The sequence below is a fragment of the Pundamilia nyererei genome, unplaced genomic scaffold (assembly GCF_000239375.1).
Source record: "Pundamilia nyererei isolate P.nyererei 1_Seehausen unplaced genomic scaffold, PunNye1.0 scaffold00007, whole genome shotgun sequence".
In the NCBI taxonomy this organism is placed as follows: Eukaryota; Metazoa; Chordata; class Actinopteri; order Cichliformes; family Cichlidae; genus Pundamilia; species Pundamilia nyererei.
Genome location: NW_005187408.1, coordinates 777,189 through 785,531, shown reverse-complemented (window position 1 = coordinate 785,531; position 8,343 = coordinate 777,189). Strand labels below are relative to the sequence as shown.

The following is an 8,343-nucleotide window of genomic DNA, read 5'->3' as shown; positions in this document are numbered from 1 at the left end:
GTTTTTGGAAAGGACAGTATCTAGTTTATTACACAGTTAAATATGATGTTACAGCTGCAGCTGTTATACAGATGTAGGACAGCTGTGAAATAAAGAGAAGTGCATTTAAATTAATATCAAATATTATTCTTGCATACTTCAGTAACGCTTTTTCTGCCTTGCTAGTGATTCTAGAAAATCAATATAAAATATTTAACGCTTGATTTCTCAAACATCTGCACTGCTGTTAGAGTGTCAGTGTTGTGTTTATAGTAAAACTACTGAAGAGCGCACAACTGTGAGAAAGAGACTTTTTTCACGCTGTATTTGACAAGCAGCTGCCATGAAAAAATGAAAGTGATGTGCAAACTGATTGTGACGTAAGTTCCCGTAACTATAGTAAATATGAAACCTTGACAATAAGCAACAACATGAACCTTTGATGTTTTGAAAGAACTTACTTACCTTCCCTCATCTGCCCTGCGATCCTCTCTGTACTTGTGAAACTTCTGCAGGCCAGCCAGATGTGTATGCCATTGAGAGTGCCTTAAAGTTACAGTGTGGAATATCTCACCACTAGATGTCAGCAGACTGCAGTCAACCTCTTTTTTTCTTATCCCTCCCAATTTAAGTGCATAATCCTAAATACAGTGGCTGATACAGGACAGAATTCTGGCTGCCGTTCATCTGTAGTGAGTATAGGCTGTCAGACTGCTGTTTACCTCAGCTATCAATATGTGTCCAGGACTTTTTTATTATGGAGGAGCCTGTTGGACTTTGTGAAAGGATTCCGATGCTATTCAATGACTCAGTGAAGCTTCTGTAAGGTGACAGTGATACTGAGGTCAGTTGTTGAGGATATCCTGAAACTTTCTGTAGATAAGCACTGCTGATTTTGCCGCTGTTAGCTCCTGTCAGCCGGCGTTAGGTACTTTCTTTTAAGTGGATCTAACACTGTTGGACTCAGGTAGTTAAACCCTCATACACTATGAGAATGTAATCAAACTGTTTATCAGAGGGAAATTGTGATTTTGCATATGATACCATCTGTAGCCACATACATTAAAATCCAATTACAATGACTGGCGATGTTCATCTCAGTCACTAGATTCAATATTCACAATATAATTATTTTTTTTCCATTAAATAACTGAAAAATTGACTGACTCTAAATTTAAGTTTACAATGTTTCCAATATCTTTTGTTAACCTATAAATCTACCAATCCCAAATGAAGGAAATTAAAGAAAGTTTCATCCCGGAAACAAATAATAAATCAAATTAAAGCAACAAAGTATTGTCTTCTAATCCAATATTGTTTTATGTTGATGTATGTTGATGTGTTTCTATTCAACAGATAATAGTTTGCTGCTTGCTGCACATACACAGACAATTTCACAATTTGCTTAACTTTGCATAGACTAATTTAGAAACCAGGTGATTGCTAGTCCTTGACATTCACAACCAACATTTGCTTAAATGTTGCTTAAAATGAATTTCATGAGATGAAGGTTAAAAGAACAGATGAGAAAACACACACACACCTAACTCTTGCAATCAGGCACAGGTGTTCATATCCCATCAAACATGTTATTTCCCACTTGACAAGCAAGAAAGATAATAGTATGTTGCTGTGCAGAGAAACTATAGATGAAGCCAACAACAATATACCTCCCTGCTTCCTGCCACGCAACATGTCATTATCCTAAGTCTTTTTCTCTCCAGTGAGGCGCCACATATGCTCTTAACAACTGCCGCACTTGTTGCAAAGTGCATCTCTTGATATCAGACCAATATATGTCTCTCATCCTAATTTCACACCATGATTTTACCCACAGGTTCAAAGTGCAGGTCTCTCCAGGAACAAAGCTACAATTCAGTGTTTTAGTCAATAACAAGCCAGCAGAAAGGACCAGGCAGGTGGTGAAACTGTAATGCAGGCAACCTCATTAAAAGAATGTCAAGGAGCCGAACAAAACAACAACAACACACACGTATGCACCCAAGGACACGCAGCAACAATGAGGCATACACTCTCCACCCTCTGAACAAATACGAATCCTAATGACAAACCCCCATACATGTAATAAAGGTCACAATCACACACGCTGACACACTTGTCATACATGCACAAGCCGGCTCCGGGCTTCATTTTGGCCCAGGGAAATCAGGATGATCTGGGCTCCAGCTTCTCTTTGATGCTCAATTACCTCTGGCAGACCTGGCTAGCTGAGCCAATTAATTATTCAGCCTAGCACAGTAAAGTGTGGTAGGCACAAACACGATGTCACAGCAAGGTAACCGCTGACATACGGCTCACTGTAGGGCCCGCGCTAAACACACATCGTTAGGTTTTAATATGCAGCATTTTCATTTTTGACACTAAGAAGTACAGCACGGTGCCGTTATGTGGCTTTCCTTGTCATCCTGTCATTCTGCTGGGCATTTTTTTCTTCACACTATTCTGTCACTTCTTACATTTGATGATTCCCGGTCTCAGCTTCCCTGCTTCTTCCTCGTCTCAGCGCTTATAATCCTCTTTCGCTCTTCAAGCTATGCCACCAGTTCTCAATTTTTTCCACCACGTCATCTTTTCACCCACCTCACCTATCTTTTTTTTTAATCTCTTTATCTTTTTGCCACTTCCCTCTTCCCTAACCTGCATGCTTGACCCCCCACGTCTTTGTGCTTTTTTCTTGTCACATCACCCATTTCTTTTATCTTCCCTTTGGCTTTTTGACTTCTTAATTTAATTTCTTTGCTACTCTTTTGTTTTCTCATAGTAAAGAGTAAAGGAAAAGAGGGAGGATAATGGAGTTGAGGGGAAGAAGGAGGGCAGTGGGCTGACAGAGGGAGTCCCATATGCAGTGGGCTCATTAGAAGATGGGAGGAGAGTCAGCGGCAGAGACACACTAGCAGGTATCCATACCCACCCACCCCCCTCTCTCTCTGTCTGTCTCCCTCACACATATTGCTGGCTTCCTGGACTCATTCCAACACTGACATATCACTATCTTCTCTCTCCCTCCCTGTCTCCTTCCTGCTGCGCTTCTGAAAGTCCTGCTCTCATTAATCACCACTGCGTACAATACACAGCAATTGGTGAATGATTTTACCTTTTACCACCTACCTGCACTATGAGGCCATATATTTTTACTATATGTGGCATCAGTGGAAATCGAGCCATAAATCCGAGGCATTGTTAAAATTGCACGTTTTTTTCCCTCTTCTTTTACAGCAAAAAGAGAAGTGTGTGATTGAGGAAGACAAAATGCTCAAGGGCACTTAAGAAGCCTCCATGCCTATCTGCTGCATGAGCTTGGCCCAGCTTTCGTAGGTAATTCTCTAGTCTCAACACCCATCTCCCAAAACGGGGAGAAGCCCCTACCCCACCCCAAATTCACCTTATTTGTCAAAATGAAACTTTTCCATATGGAGTCAGAGAAATGCTAAGTAGCTATGAGCAGGTTGAAACAGGCAGATTATGCCAGTTACTCGGTCCAGCCAAAGCTGTAGTGGCTTAATGACACTGTCAAGTCCACTCACCTCCAAACTGCAAATTTTCTCCATCTTTTCCCAGCTTTAATGCGAAGGTCAGCAGATGGTGAGGATACATTAACCGTGCAGGCAGGCGTGGAAAAAAAAGGAGGCCGCGTCACACCACCAGAGTCTGGCGATACTATCTCAAAAAATGCTATTCCCTGGGTAACCATTGATTTCCAGTGTTTAATAGTTGCTTTGTTTTCAACAGAAAACACTGTCAGTACCTTCCTTTCTTTATAAAAAGGCCAAAGCCTCAGTGACAAACTGACGTCCTTTGAGCTGTGAGGTACTCCGTGTCCTCTCTGTCCTTGTCAAGGACATCCGAAGTAAGAAGAACAAGGTCTTGAAGTCAGACCTTTTAGACCGTGCACAACACGAATCGCCCCTTGTTTGCTTTTGTTGTACTCAATCGGTTGCAGCCTAAGATCAAAGGTGCATTAATACATTAATTGTATTAATTAACTGCTTCCTTTAGAAATATTCCATCTTTAGAAATAAACTTCCAAGTCCACACTTTGTGTTTAAAAAAACAAGAAATGACGAACTGACCAGCTCAATAACACAGCATTACAGGCAAAGGTGATCCTCTTCCTGATGGGGCAAACTGCCAATGTCACGCTGATTGATGATGAAAAAAAAATTCTACTTTATGACTGACTTAAATGTATGAACTTAACTGCAATGTATCATTTCTAGAACATCCATCAGAAAGCCATGTTGGGTGCACAGCATTGCACCCTTGAGGGAAAGAAGAGTTATGTTTTAAAGAGGAGTGAAAGTTTAATGGTGCGGAACATGTATGTGATCTTGTAACAATCCCACTGTAATGGCGACACAGTAAAATTGTCCATTAGCGGAGGCCCATCGGTGTTTTTTATGTTATTAAACGAGCTCATAAGCATCAAGTCGCCACCACGAGCATCAAGTTATCTGATCGATGAGCACAGTGTGGCTGCCAATTAGCACCGACCCTATTCCCATGAATATGCAAATGAATCGATGCCAAGTGTATATCAACTGTCAGCTAATTGCCTGAGGCCTGAAAGGTTCTGAATTTAAGGGGACGTATGCATGTTTTTTTCCTTCATGTTCCATATTTATCTGTCTTTTGCTTTTCTTTTCTTTTTTTGCAGAATGTATAGGTGTAAACCACACGCACAACACAGCTGCCATTCAGCTTTTGGGGGGCTTTTGTTACACCTCAAAGAGGGACCACCTTTAGTATGAAGCTATATTTATTCAGCAGGAGGAATGAAGGAGAAAGGAAACAAGCATTTAATCTCACTTTCAGTCATGTATGTAAGCAGTTCCCTGTTGAGGAGACAAACACTGTCTACTACTGTGAGGAAATGTTTTGACAGCTTTTTCATCTTGCCTACTTTAATATGGAGGTCAAAGGTCAGATTTAAGTGTAGAACAGAACCCCTGGACCTCTTACAGATTCATTTTCTTGTGAGTTGACAGGTGCTGTAGGTACTACTGGTGTCAGACAGTGTCTGAGCTCAGTACGCTGTCTCGCTGCCCGAGTCACATGAATTATGAAAGGTTCTGAAGCAGGTGAAGGAAAAAAGATGGAAAGTGTCATCCTACTCAGACACCTCTGTCTCAATATTCATTTTAAAGTAAGAATAGAAAGCAACATTTTATTGCTGACACCAAAATTTTACATTGCAAAGTCAACAGACAACACTCGTTATATCGCGTCCTGTTAGACTTGACACACTTGGTCAAATATCAAAGCACATGCCACTGAGAGTTCCTTTCTGCTTGTCTTGATCCTGGTCTTCACTCATTTCATGTGCACAGAATTGGCCTCGGGCACACCATGTGGGGGAAAAAAACATACCTGATGTGGTTTACAATAGCCTGTTTGCTGTGCTTAGTGAATGCCCAAGTCTGAAAGTCTCAATATGGCACCTGTTCACCTGTTTATCTGTTGCATTATCACTGCTTTGCACAACCAACTTGCACTTTCTGATGATAAAAAAAAATCAAACTCTTAACACATACACTATTTTCCAATCTTCCCCGACCCAGCTCTGCTAAAGAGAGCATAACTATAATTCAAACTCTTCCATTCACATCAGCACTACGTATAAGGCCAGCTCATCGTGGCAGCTTGTTGGACTGTCGTCAGCACTTCATCCTGTGGACGCCTGCCAGACAGAAGCCCTTCCGTCCGATCAATAGGCACCGGCGGCTAGCTTCCCCCCTTTGCTCTCTTTCGCTGTCTTTCCCTCCCTCTCTGGGCGACCACAGTATAAAGACTGTTCTGTTCTGCCAGCGCAGCATAGTGATTAGGCATTAGGCCTGTGCTGCTGTGTGAATTAGCCTAATCTGTGTCCGCGATGAAGGACGAGGCTTTTCATGGCCACTGGAGACATTCACTGGACATAAAAGAAGCTAATCTTTAGAAAACTTAGAGGGGATGGAGCATGTGTCAGTATCTGTGTGTATGTGAAGGATGGAGATTGCGCAGGAACTGTTGAGAGAGTTCCCACAGTGATAGATCGTTTCTAATGCTTCTTATCCTTCAACAGTAAAAATAAATAAATACATTTAAAAAAAATCTACTTCCTGAGGATGTGCAGCTCATGGGGAAGAGAAATGTTGTATTGTCATTTCTTAAAGTACTGGAAAAGTGGATAAAGTGCTGGCTGAAACAGATTGAGGCTGCCATCCATGTAGGGCGTATGTGAGGAAAAAATATATTCCTTTATTCTTCAGTCAGTTTGAGGGGAATTAGAGGAGACTGAATTGTCACAAGGCTGCTTACCTGGCCACAGAGGAAGCTGCCTAAACCTGCAGATCTCAAAAGTTTTTTTGTTTCTTTTTTTTTTTTTACTTTTGTAGCAACGGGGGCTTTGATGCGACAGAGCAAATACTAGCACTTTTTCAATCCTTGTACATCCTTATGTTAGTTGTCCATCATGCACCTGCCCAAGAGTTGACATGTAGCAGCCTGAACATGCACCCACAGCATGCCTACCAGCAGCCCAGCCCTCCTCCTGCTCTCCTCCACATCATCTGCTTGATATATTGTATGCCCTTGACAAACTGCCAGCGCCCAATCCCCCTCCTGCAAATGTCAATTGATCAAAGCACAAGTATGGCTGTGGAAAAGGTATATAGTCTCACCCATACTCTTATCTTTTTATTACCTCTGGTGAGCCAGAAACTTACAGAAAAAAGGGAGTTCCAAAAAAGGGGGGGGGGGGGGGGGGGGGGGGAGTGATTGATTTAGAAGTAAAATGCAGTAAAGTCCAGACAGCATGAAGAATATAAAAACTTTATTTCTGTTTTTGACTTTCAGCAGTCTAGCAAATAAAGAGCACCTCTATCTCTTTTGTTGACATGGTGCCTTTTTGCACCTTTGGAGTACTTTTACGCACAACCAGTGGTGAATTTAGGTCAGCAGCCAGCTGGTGCCAAATATCTGTTATGTGTCGGGTGATCTTTGCACAGCAGGAGTCTTGTTCCTGCGATGAGCTTCACAGTAAGCTCGCTGTTAAAAGTAGGACATCATATTTAACTCAGCCAACCAGTTTCATAAAAACATACACGAAGGAACCCAAAAGTCATCTTCACATCCCCTGCGCATTCCTCCAAAATGCAAGTCGTACTAAAATGAAGGACCAGAAAGCACGGGCGTCTGTGGACCCGACAGCTTCCACCTCTCTGCCTGATACTGTAAAGGGGAAAATAACGCGATGACTTACCAAAATGAGATCCTGGCCACTGTCAGGCGTCTCCTCGTTTCCCTACTGTCCCTGGTCCGCCCCTCTTTCAAGTCAATCCGCAGTGTGCTCAAATCAGAACGGAGCTGTGAGCCTTTTCGCTGCGTCCTGCGTCCAGAGTTGCCGGGGATGGAACAACCATTTGCCGGGATGCTGGGGTGGGGGTGCAAGGCTGAGGCATCCGCAGGGAGGAGGATGAGAGGGATGTGGAGGAGACGGGTGAGAAGGAGGAAGAGGCGAGGTACAAAAGCGAGGAAGGAAGAGAGAGAGAGAGAGAGAGAGGGCGAGCGAGCAGCAATGCACTGCAGCGACAGGGAGGCAACACCACCGGAGAGGAGAGGAGGCAGACAGCAGCCCTCCGTCTCGGTCTCGCGCTCACTCGCACATGCGCGCGCACGTGCAGTTCTGTGTTAATAGACAGATATAGAGCGCCATCTTCAGGTTGACGTGTGGTAGGAAGGTGTTGGGAATCGAAATCTCGTATTAAAAATCATCTCTTGCGTCAAGTGTACCATTCAGTTGAAACCTCCTCCATAAAACGCCCTTTATTCCCTCGTCTCTTGTGTCCCACCATCTCCGATCATATGTATGTCCAAAACCAACTCTTATCCTAAAGCAACCCAAAATCTAAATGAGACCCTTAATCCCACTGCTGCTGCACACACACGCTCCATGGCAACCAGGTCCCTTTGGGGGTTATGATGATGATCACCTCGCGTCGGTCCCCTTTTCCTTTCCTGCTGTTGCGTCATATAAGTTTCCCAACGCCAGAAAAAACTGAGTATTTCTCAGATGTGTGGTTGTATCATGAGTTAATTGTCCTGGATTGACTGAGATGAGGACTGAACCTTTTATTTCATCTTTGTTCTTTATCTGGCTTCTAATTAACTTCCACCTTCTTCCTTTCATTCTTTTGATTTTTTTTTTCTCTGTCTGTTTAAGAAGTCAGTTGTGAGAAATAGCTCTAATTAGCCGGCGTGATCCTAATTTCTTTTTCAGTGTTGAAATGTCAAAACTGTATTAATAGATGTATACCACCACATCACTATTCATAAGTAAAGGCTTTTGCATTTATTTCCATATTA

The 8,343-nt window shown here is 42.7% G+C and overlaps 1 protein-coding gene across 4 annotated transcripts in view; it reads right to left on the bottom strand.

Annotated features, from left to right (window-relative positions):
• Positions 1-8,343, bottom strand: part of ctnnd2a (catenin (cadherin-associated protein), delta 2a) — a 255,957-nt gene that overhangs the window by 239,698 nt on the left and 7,916 nt on the right. For 3 of the 4 annotated variants that reach the window (XM_013915542.1, XM_013915547.1, XM_013915546.1), the window contains exon 1: positions 7,241-7,624. The exons of the other annotated variant lie outside the window; for it this stretch is intronic. The gene's annotated coding sequence lies outside the window, so the exon portion shown is untranslated. Of the gene's footprint in view, positions 1-7,240; positions 7,625-8,343 lie in introns of those variants that run through there. 4 annotated transcript variants of the gene reach the window in all.